Consider the following 12,705-nt stretch of genomic DNA (forward strand, 5'->3'; position numbering starts at 1 on the left):
GCAAAAGCAAAAATACTTTTAAAAAAATCTGATTTCTCCTTTGGCTAGTGGGGATATAGTTAGCAAATTACTTCTTTTAGAACAAAGTTTTGTGGAAAATATCTCTCAGGCTCAGTATCTTCAGAAACAATCTAAAAATCAACTTTTTATATTTTTCCATAGGGCATATCTTTAATTATAAGGGAAAATGTAAGTAGAATACAAGCAATCACAATTATTTGAGATTCATCTTTTTCTATTTTACCATTGTGTGTGGCAGGTGTGTGGTACTGGGAGTAATTGAGAGAGGAGTTATCCTTTACTACAAAAGGATTTTCATATATAAACAACAATATTTGTAAAATATATTTTAGGATAAAATTTATTTGTTATAAGAATGTTTAATTTATTGTATAGTTAAATAGAACGTCTAACAGCACCCTCATTCCAATAGCAATATATTATAAATGTATATATTATATGTTATTTGATATGTGTGTGTATATATATGTATGTGTGTATATATGTATAGTGTTTGTGTTTAAAATAACCTTTAAAAAGCCTTCTATAGGAAGAAAGAAAGGAATTAGCATCATATAAGATTTAAATAATTTAGATCTTTAAAAATGATATGAGGAATTTACTAGCAAAAAAGCCAGCCCTATTTCTCCCTTAAATTAATAAAATATAATTTTTAGTAGGTAGGAAAATTAAAAAGAAATAATACAAATATTTTATCAGAGAAAATGAATAAAGAAAAACTCCTCCTTCTCAGTATACAAAATAGGCCCAATTCCCTAAAACATAAACCAAATTGTGAGGACATAAATAAATTCTTTCCTACTTTTTTGCTTGCTTATTCAAATGTATTCTTATTTTGAATAATAAAATGTAAGTTTTTAACATGCCTGTAAGATAATGATTTTCTATATTCAGTAACAATTTAGAGTGAGGATGTCAGAAAATTGTATTTTCTTGCAATATTAATTGCATCTCATAAGTGATTGATTATTTTAAATGCATTAATAATTCATCTGAAGTATTTTCAATGTGTGAAAACATTACTGTTTTTACTTTTCATAATTTAATTGGAGGACATTCACTATTTTTCTGAGTATAAGCATGGTATCATGGAAAAATGTGTGTAAAATATATTATAAAATAGGATTTATACTTATCATGATTTTATGGTCTAATGTTGAGTAATTTCCTTATACCATGGAGGCCAACTTGGATGAATTAAAAGAAAAAAGGGGCCAGTCATGGTGGCTCATGGCTGTAATCCTAGCACTCTGGGAGGCTGAGGCAGGAGGATTGCTTGAGGTCAGGAGTTCAAGACCAGCCTGAGCAAGAGGGAGACCCTGGTTGTGCATACCTATAGTCCCAGCTACTTGCAAGGCTGAGGCAGGAGGATCATTTAAGCCCAAGAGTTTGAGGTTGCAGTGAGCTGTGATGAGGCCACTGCACTCTAGCCCTCTATCCTGGATGACAGAGTGAGACCCTGTCTTGAAAAAAAAAAAGGAAAAGAAAAGAAAAAATAAAGGATAGGGAGAAAAGGAAGGAGGAGAAATAGAGGAAGAAGGGAAAGAAGGAATGAAGGAGACAAGAAAGGCAAGGAGGAAGGATGGAAGGGAGAGTGGGGAAGGAGACAAAGAAGAGGCAAAGATAAAGAGTAATATGGAAGAATTTTTTGTTGTTTTTTGGGTTTTTGTTATTTTTGGCATTTGAAATGTATAAGAAGCAAACTAATATATTGTCATAGATATAGCACTTACCCTACATGATATCGCTTAAGCTAAGGTGCTTGATTAGTTCAGGGGGAAGACGTATTTATTAGAATGCAAGCAGGGTTACATCTCAAATTTTACATCAGTGCGCTTTTTAATACATATTCCAGCTGCTTTTTCAGTAGGACCAACAAGAACAGTTTGTACACCATTTCTAGCCTGATCTGGAATTCTTCCTGTGTCCTAGTCAACAGGCATGTAGGCTAAGAGATGACTGTTTAGGGTGGCTTTGGCTGAGACAACTCAGTATTGCTTCCCACAGTCCCTCTTCCTTAAGAAAACAAGTCTGGACATGTTTTCATAGTAAATGCAAAGGAATAAAAGAACCGATGGAAATGAGCAAGAACTTTCTCATCCCTATGATTGCATCAAGTTTGCTAATATTACATTTTTCAAACCAGGTTCCATGGACAAAACCAGAGTAAGAGTGGGAGTGGACTACAGGTTGATAAGAAAAAGAATATGACTACTGAAATACTAACTGGTTCCAGTAATGAACTCTATTACACTTCCTTAGACTGTGGATGGAGGGCTACCTTCACTGAAAAATAAATTGTAATAGGGTTCAAGGGATTGACATACACATATTTACTGGAATACACCAAACATCTCCTTGACAGTTCTCTGGCTTCCTGTCTTTGTTGAACAATGCCCTAAATTTGACATAAGAGACCTGGAAATGTTCTGAGTTCAATTTTCATTTTATTCCAGCCACCCATAAAATTAAAAACTGATGTTGTTGTTCAGAAAACTTGTCTTACAGCTATAAGACATGATAGACTCATTCAGGGTAGAACTAGAAGCTCTTTTTTTCCTCAACCCTTACCTTGACCTGGTAATTAAAAGCTCAGAGAAATGAAAACCAATTGAGAACTGCAAAGATTGTTGGCACAAAGGATTCTCTGATCAACTCTAGCTCTAAGAGACTTGACTGAACTCTACATGGCTTCGAACAGCCTAAGGCCCTGTCCCTGGGATGACCCAGTCCTCCTCCACCCCTTAAGTTTCTGCCTTAGAAAGCTTAAGGTTTTCAAAAGAATTCACTGTTTTTTCTAGTCAAAACATGATGATAGACCTCTGACTTCCCTTTTCTTAGAGCATTTATTTTTAAAAAGCTTGCAATTTAAATCTCTGTCTTTTTGAGATACATATGTATTTTCTACAATTCAGAATGTCTTCCTCAAGAACTTGGGAGCCATTTTTTTCAAAAGTAGTCTTACGAAAGGATAAGACCCTTGTCACCTAGTCTTTGTAAGAGGTCAGGAGCCTAATTTCAGTAAGCACTTGGTAGCAGACAAAGATGACCTAATCACATCCTTTAATGTCTTTCAACACTTTTCCTTTAACACATCCCAGCATTTAAAGGGCCTTACATCTTTTGTTTGGTGGAGCTGAGCTCAGGTTACACTGAGGTCCCTCCTGTAAACAAAAGTAATAAGTAAAATGTGTCTTATGGCCTTTAACTGGTGTCTGGATTTGTTTTGCTTTGACAGAGCCCAAAGGCAAAGATCAAATTAAGAATGTGGCCTTTCCACTGGAATGTATAGTTAAGATTCTAAAATTTTAATTTAATTCCTTTTTAAATCTACTGACAATTTCTAATAGTTTCTGGATCTTTTCTCATTTGTTTGATTTATACCTATTTTTCTTTTTTTTTAGACAGAGTCTCACTCTGTTGCCCAGGCTAGAGTGAGTGCCATGGCGTCAGTCTAGCTCACAGCAACCTCAAACTTCTGGGCTTAAGCGATCCTACTGCCTCAGCCTCCCAAGTAGCTGGGACTACAGGCATGCGCCACCATGCCCGGCTAATTTTTTGTATATATATATTTTTAGTTGTCCATATAATTTCTTTCTATTTTTAGTAGAGATGGGGTCTCACTCTTGCTCAGGCTGGTCTTGAACTCCTGACCTCGATAGATCCACCCACCTCGGCCTCCCAGAGTGCTAGGATTACAGGCGTGAGTCACCGCGCCCGGCCTATACCTATTTTTCTTAACTTATTATATATACACTGATTTGTGTTCTATTTCCAATAATTCAGATATCTTTGATCTTTGCAGGTATAATTTCATTGCTTTTTATTCTTTCTGATTCTCATATATGAATACTTTTTTCTTATACATTTTTCATGTTGTGTTTCTATTTATTTCTGATTTCATGTTTGTTGGAAATCTGTTTATGCAAATATTTAATGCCCAATTTGAGCAAAGAACTCTGCTTAGTCAGTTTAGCAAGAATCCATCACCCTTGATCATTCTTAATATCAGATCAAAATTCTTCACTTTCCATCATTGGTATCTGTTCACCTGGCCTGCCTTGAGCAGAAATCCTGTTAGATTGGTTCAGCTAGAATTTTCCGAAGAACTAATGTCTCCTTTTAGTAATTTTTCATCTACCAACTCCCTTACTTCCTGGCTACATATCTCTACTTGTCCCTGTTATATTCAGAATGGAGCCCAGTTCTATACTAGAGACCCTTTTCAATACCCTTGAATTAGGTTTGTCTTCGCCACTTTAACGTCTGTTTGCCTCTGGTTTTGACAGTCTCTATTAAATCAAAATACGTAACTTTCAATTTTTTAAGTGCAAATACCAAATACTCAAAACTGAAATTGATATGTCAGCTACCATTGGTAGTGAATCCTTATGGATTACTATTTTTTAACTTCTAGCAAGAACCAAGGTTGAGACAGTGTTCTCTGTTGAATATCACTGCAAAATGTAACTGTTTAATTTCATTTTTTCCATCTAACTTTTTCTAAATTCAAGCTCTGTGCAGCATGATTCACAATTAGGCCTACTGTGTGTGGGCTCAAGGATTTTCTTGCATTATCCATCCATTAACTAAAGATCTAGCTTAAGAGAATGCATACCTTTCCAGAGAACACTAACTGTCTTCAATTCTTACTTGCTGATACTCATGATCACAGTGTTTGTTAACTTCGGAAATAATTTCCCATGTTTTATTTCAAGCTCCATTAACTACTTTAATATTTTATACTCTCTAGCCCTATTATTGTTTTGCAGCAGGAATTCTTAAATAATTTTAGTTCATAAAAAAGCCAGAAATGGAACCTTTTTTGGCTCATTTTTACATAGTATTTGTGATGGTTACTCATAGGCCCTTTCTATTTGGAAATTGAAATTTTTATATTCTTTGAAAATGTCTTCTACTATTTTCTTATTTTCTTTTTCTTTCCATTCACTCTTCTTTCTGAAATTCCTATTATTCAGATGTTGGATCTCTGGATTGATTATCTAATTTATTTAAAATTTCTCTTCTAATTTTCATTTCTGCTTATTTCTTCAACTCTATATTTTAGTAATTTTATTGCATTTGAAAATTTTTATTATAATTTTTAAGAGCTCCATCTTATTCTTTACATGTTTCTCTTTATAGTATTCTGTTTATTAGCTCATAGATCCTGCATTATTTATTTTACCTCTGGAGATATTAATTAGGTTTTTAAAATTTTTTCCAAGAATAGTTTGAATTTCTACCAAATTTCTTTCCATCTGTTTGTTTTAGGTTCTACATTTCAGGTTAAAGACTTTACTATAACTCCTGGTTATTCTTGCTTGCCTGTTTCTCTTTAAGAACAGGGAACTAAAGAGCTACTTAGAAGTTCTTTTATTATTCCTGCTGAACATATTTATTAGAGTTTTTTCCAGGTATATGTGCATTTGTTTGTATAATCTTATGTTTGTTGAAACTGTATATGCATAAATTATTTCAGATCTTAATTGATGGTTTTCCTGTGAGAAATATTAGAATTTTCTTCTAGGATTTTCAGAGTTATCTACCAAGATCCATCAACTAACTGTACTGATTTGCTGAAATATTTCTAACTGGCAGGATGTTTAGGTCTTTTGTCCTTGACTAATCATATTCTTCAGAGTAATGTGATATAATCTGCTCCCTGCAAAGCATTAGCCATGGCCCAGAATTCTGGAAGTCCAGTATAGGAAGATTTATCAACCAGAAAAAAATCTAGTTTATGCTACCAGTAAAATGGTCTAAATATCTAAGAGATTTATACAAATTTCAATTTTGTTCTCTTTGTAGAGTCAGTGCCTATTCTCTTCATATTATCTTCACTGTAGTGCCAAAGCAGTAGATCAGCCTTTATATGGCAAAGTTGGCGTGGTTGTGGAGAGATAGGAAAACTCATACACTGCTGGTGGGACTGCAAACTAGTACAACCTCTGTGGAAAGCAATATGGAGATACCTCAAAGAGATACAAGTAGAACTCCCATTTGAGTCAGCAATCCCAACACTGGGCATCTACCCAAAAGAACAAAAGACATTCTATAAAAAAGACATCTGCACTAGAATGTTTATAGCAGCACAAGTCACAATTGCAAAGATGTGGAAACAACCCAAGTTCCCATCAATACATGAGTGGATTAATAAAATGTGGTATATGCATACCATGGAGTTCTATTCAGCCACAAAAAACAATGGTGATCTAGTACCTCTTGTATTATCCTGGATAGAGCTGGATCCCATTCTAATAATGAAGTATCATAAGAATGGAAAAATGAGCACCACATGTACTCACCATCAAATTCGTATTAACTGATCAACATTTAAGTGCACATATGGCAATAACATTCATCGAGTGTTGGGCAGACGGGAGGGGAGAGGAGGAGATGGGCATATTCACACCTAATGGGAGCAGTACAGGGGGATAGACATGCTTGAAGCTCTTATTGGGGTGGGGCAAAGACAATATACGTAACCTAAACATTTGTACCCCCATAATATGCTGAAATAAAAAATAAATTAATTAAAGCAAATAAAATTTATTGCTTTGAAGTTAAACATTTCATTTTCCTTTACATGTCATAGGCCCATTCAAGTAACATGACCAAGCCTTTGTTGATGGCCAGGGAAGAATAGTCCTGTCCCAGAGACAGGCACAATATTTATGTGGATAATAACCCAATTTACTGTGAAAGAGAGCTAGTGATCTTACACTCTGTTTGCAGATTTTCATTATTTCCCTTGTTCTCTCACCTGTACTCTTCCTTGGTTTTCATGAGTGTGGAATTATTCTTAGTTAACTTCTGGAAAGAACTAACCCTTTTTCTGCCTGGGTTGTGTTAGGAGAGTTCCTCAGCTGCTCAGGGTATGGAACATGACTCATATCCATATGTTCTATGAAGTTCTTAGGCTCAATTTCAAGACCACTTGAGGTACCAGAAATTGTTATTTTCCGAGTTTAAATATAAAAAACCAATGACAATGAGGAATTAAAATATATACCAGTTCCTTGGTTAAATTATTTTTATTAAATATCACATATATTTTATTAAATTTTCTTTAATACTATATTTATTAAAATTGAAAATAGCATAATCACAATGAAATGTGATATAAATATGGAAAACATATCTAGACAATTGAAAAAAGATGAAAGAATGAGATCTCAAGATCCACTAACATAACCGTGCATCTTACTCTTTTTCTCCCACTTGCATTGAAAAGGGTTTTAAGTCATAGAAATAAAAAGAAATGTCATATATCAATATGAGATAAAGATGGTTATTGTTAGTAAAACTAAATGAAAATGTGATGATTGTGTTGAAAATCCTAAACTGTTTAGTTTAGATTAAAGAAAAGATGAAGAATTGAGTTTTCTGATTTATGTGTAAAAAGAAAAGGAGCAGAGACGGCAGGAAGTGTCCCTGAAAAGGCAGGGCATAGCTGAGGTACAAGGACAGAGAGAGTTCTGTCTGTTGTCCCCAACCCCGGGCGGCAGACTGGTACCGGTCTGCGGCCTTATTTAGGGACCAGGCGCAGAGCTCTGCTGTCACCCCTGGTCCCCCAGCCCCACCCATAACTCGCATCACCACCTAAGCTCCGCCTCCTCCCACCTCTTGTTGGTGGAAAAACTGTCTTCCACAAAACTGGCCCCTGGCACCAAAAAGGTTGGGGACCACTGCTCAATGTCACTGAAGAAGCTCAGTATACGACACATAGACTACCTTCCTAACATTTCCCAACTTATACTCTTAAAAATTTTAGCAAAGCATGGGAATCCTAAAAAATAAAGACTGAATTCTAATTATTGCCATTCAGTCAAATGTCAGTGAAAAATGCACTTAGCTAACGCTGTTTAATTTTTATCATCAGAAAACAAGACTTATGTCCTGTCCATGTCTTTGGACATAAGTGAAGAATAAATGTTATAATTTTTGTATCTTTTGTATTTTTTGGTATTATTTCTTGGCACATCATCAGAACTTAATAAATGGAAGTTTTTATGATAAAATCTGGGTCTGTTAAATAAATTGTATTGTAAATGTAGCATTAAATGAAAAAGAATAACATAGACAAGATGGCTTACACAACAGAAACTTATTTTCTTACGTTTTGGCAGCTAGAAGTTTAAAATCAGGACACCAAAATGATCATTATCTGGTGAGAGCTTTCTTCCTGGCTTGTAGATCGCCACCTCCTTTTTCCCTGTGTCTTGACACAGAGGAAAGAGAAAGAATGGGCACTTCTCTGGTGTCTCTTCTTTTAAGGGCACTAATCCCATCATACCAGAACTCTGCCTCATAACCTAGTTGCCTCCCAATGACTCCATTTACAACTACCATCACATTGATTGTTCGGGCTTCAAGATGTAAATTTCGGGACAGGGGACATTCAGACCATAACAGCATCCAAAATGCAAAATGTCTGTCATTCTGTCTGGTGATAATGTCAATTTCTATGACTAGTAAAAGAAATTCTGCAGATGAAGAGAGTTTAATTTCAATTCTTTGGGCTCATATAGATTTTCTTTTCTTTTAAATCTAGACTCTGACATAAGGATATGTCATTTTTTAGAAATTATTAATAGCATTTTCGTGAATATTGTTTCTTGAAATGATTTGTAAAGAAGATATATGAATCTATAATTAAACAATTTTTCTTTCAAAGGTGTGAAACTTAAATTTCAAATTCCATTTTATACTTAAAAATGTAAGTCCTTGTCTACATCAATAATTCATTCATTATATCCTTGTAACTCGAAAGTTAACATGAAAATGGAAATAAAGAAAATATATGGAAATAAATTTTCAAAATATCTAACAGTATCTTAAATGCTATCACTTAGCAACAGCATTTTTCTTCAAGGTAGGAGGGGAATATTTGTCTCATTTATTAAAAACCCAAACTCATTTTTTGAGATTTATTATATATACACAGGTGTGGTGGTACATGTAACCACTTTACATCATAATAGATAATTTAACATTTTGTGTCTATGATAATTTATTAATAAAAATTACTATAGATTCTATATTAAACATACTTTCTTCTCAATTTATATTGATAACTATGTCTAAATGGGATATCAATTTCAATATATTTTTCCCATATTCACAGTTCTTTATAACCATAATTTAACAATGGCTTTTTTTATTAAGAAGGCATATTGGAATTTATTTTACTGTATTCTTTAGGTGTGTTTGAGCTTTAATTTTAGTAAATTATTTTTTTTTAAATCTCAAAATCTAATTATCTTTCCAATAGGATTATGTATTTTTGGGTTAAAAATCTTTTTTTAGGTAAAATACTTAAACTACATTGACTCAAAGTATTAAGTTATTTTCTTGATTAAATATTCTTTCAGAATGCTTATACTAATTTTCAAAGTTAATAATGAATAAGTACACAAATGTAATACTTTCTAGTCATTTCTGAGGTAGTTTTTTTATTGCCATTTTAAAATTAATACTTTTCAGAGAAATTTAAAATGGTACTTTCACTTTTCAAAAACATCTATTTAAAAATTTAAATAGATGTTTTATTTTCTTCATAAATTTTATTATATGTGAATAATTCAAAGTTCAATTTTTTTAATTAAAAATACTTTCAAATACATAATCATTATAAAATTTTTAAAACTCATTCCTATCCATGTCATCCTGGTCTTCCTCCTCCTTCTTCCTTCTCTTCTTTCTTCACTTCTTCCTCTCTTTGTCTATAACTAAACACACACACACACATTCCCAAATATTTGCCAAGCAAATTATATCACAAGCTAGCCAAGGAAAAGTTGTCTTTTGGCATCAGATCCATGCTAGCTAGAGTCAGAGTAAACCAGTTAATTCCATGACCTAAGAAAAATCAGTTTCTCATACATAAATTATACTGTAAATTAATAGTAAGCAATAAGCCCCATTCTTGTGATATTTAAATTATTTTAGTGCTTACAGAACTATCTGGTATATAATAGGAAATCAGAAAATTTTAACAACAAAGATGGGAATTATTGAAGCTAGGAGATGAATATCAGAGAGTTCATTATGCTATTGTCTTGCTTTGAGTGTTTAGAACATGTTCTAAATAAAAGTGAAAGCTTCAAAGATAACAAATGTGTATATCAGCAATTAATTTTATCCTCAGTTTATCTTTACTACACACATTTGATGTTTCTCCAAAAAAGTAAGTAGACATTATATATAGCGGAAAGTATTTTGGTCTTTAGAAGTCTTTTTAGGTCATCTTGAAGATAAAGACATGTAACAAAATAAACTTACATCATTCTTCAGGTTGCTGACAGCAACCTCAAACTCCTGGGCTTAAGCAATCCTCCTGCCTCAGCCTCCCAAGTAGCTGGGACTACAGGCACGCACCACCGCACCCGGCTAATTTTTTCTGTTTTTAGTTGCCTGGCTAATTTTTTTTTTTTTTTTTTTACTATTAGTAGAGATGGGGTCTTTCTCTGTTGCTCAGGCTGGTCTCGAACTCCTGACCTCAAGCAATCCCCTAGCCTCAGCCTCCCAGATTGCTAGGATTACAGGCGTGATCCACTGCATGGAGCCAGGCTACTTGGCTTTAATAGTCATTTGGCCTGCCTACACAGTCTAGATTAATTGATGTAATTCAACTGATCTCTTATTTTTGAAATTAATCTCACATATAACAGGTATAATAATTGAATAGTTTAAGAAAATTTGAGAGGCAACTTACTGGATATTTGGACTGGCATAAGTTTCAGGGTTCCTGATCTTTTACAAACTTTTAGGATCTACTTCTTCAATTCCTGTTGTAGTTTTGCAAATCACAAATTTTGCAAGTCACAAAACTTTTTTTCCATATGAAAGATGAAAATACAGGAAGATAAAAGTTAACATACAGAATTTTTTATTTAGAACAAGAATAATGAAGAACATCACAGATTAGATGTGGTAACTTGAAATGAAGTTGGAAATGATTAAGAAGCAGACCGTTTAGATTTGGTTTCAGCCCTTAATATATAATAGCATTAGATTGATTTAAGTGGCCATACATTTACATAATGACATTTCTGTGGTCTTTTTATTCCAGTTGCTATAAGTAACTGATTTAGAAATCGTCTATTATTTAAAACAGTCTTTCAATCCTCCATAGGGATATGTAGCATTTGGTAATTTGTCATCACAAATTACAAATCACAAAGACAAATATATTGATTAATATGTTAATCTCTGAATATCAAAGGAAATGACATTTGACTTGGAAAGTACTTTGACTTGATTTCAATCTAAATCCTTCTTGATGTCTCCATAGTTATATAGGTTTCCATTGTAATGGAAATGTTTAAGAGGAAAAATATAAAAAATACATTATTTTGGGTTGTAAAATCTTTATAAAATATTTTTCTTGATTGCTTACTTATTTTTCCTTCTGAATTGGCAATGGAGTAAAAAGAAAAGTACATAACTCAACTCTAATTGTGTGGTAGACAACATGTAATCAATAGAGTCCACCTCAGGTTCATCAATGCAAAATAAGGTTCAGTGCCTTTGATTAGCAATTACAAATTAATGTAGTCATTGAATGGAAGAGCTAAGAATTCAAAATTCTATTAATACATGGGTACAGTATGGCATAATGTAGTGTAGGAAAATTATATAAATTTGGAGACATACCGATTATACCTTTACTTTTACATACTTGGTGAACATGACATTATTAATTAGCTACTCTAAGGTTCAGTTTCTCACCAATAAAAGATTTTTTTTTTGTTTTTCTGTTTTCATAAGAATTAACCCCTTAGAATTATGCAAATCACATAATAGGTGTCCCAAAAATATAATAAACTTTGCAGAGTACAATCACTTTTTCACTGTGAATTTATCAGTTGTCAAAAAATGTATCTATGAAGGAAAACAATCTGTCACCTCAAAATAAACTTCTTTGACATAAATATTTTTAGCTGACACAATTAAGGTACAGATAGATATAGAGAAACTCTCTGTTCTCCTAAAAGCAGGGTAACATGTTTAAAGGTTCACCACCCCCATTTCTAGTAGGAAGGACAAAAATTTTAATCACTGGAGACAACACTTACCAGCTCAAATATAATCCCAGAGGTATCTGTAAGCAAACCTTACTTTGTTAGTTCCATGAATTTATCTTCCCACAGTTTCCCACTTCGGAATGCCTAGAACTATTTTCCTCTGTCTTGTCACTTCTCTAAAAATTTATTGTTCTTTATGGAAGATACCATATAAGCCTAAATTCTAAGCCATTGCTTTGAGTTACCTTTGATTGAGTTTTCTCCTATGTGGTGTGCACTGTATGTGTTAACAAACTTGCTTGTTTTTCTCTTGTTAATTTATCTTTTGTTTCAGGGATTTGGCCCACTCATGAGCTTATGAGGGTTGAAGAGAAATTATGGCCTCCCAATCTATATTATTTCAAGAATCACAATGTAGAATACCAACTGAGAGAGCCTATTTACTAATAGCAATCCAACAACCCTAAGGGGATAAAGATATTCACTAAATACAATCTGTGGATTATTTATGCTAATTTACATATGAAAACTACCCATTATACATTTGACATAAGTATTCAATAATTACTTATTTCTGGCTGTCTAGTTGTCTGATATTTACCATGCCAAATGATTACTATTAGCAGCATTTACTCTTATGTTCTTGGGGAAA

Source organism: Eulemur rufifrons, chromosome 4 (genome assembly GCF_041146395.1).
Source record: "Eulemur rufifrons isolate Redbay chromosome 4, OSU_ERuf_1, whole genome shotgun sequence".
NCBI lineage: Eukaryota > Metazoa > Chordata > Mammalia > Primates > Lemuridae > Eulemur > Eulemur rufifrons.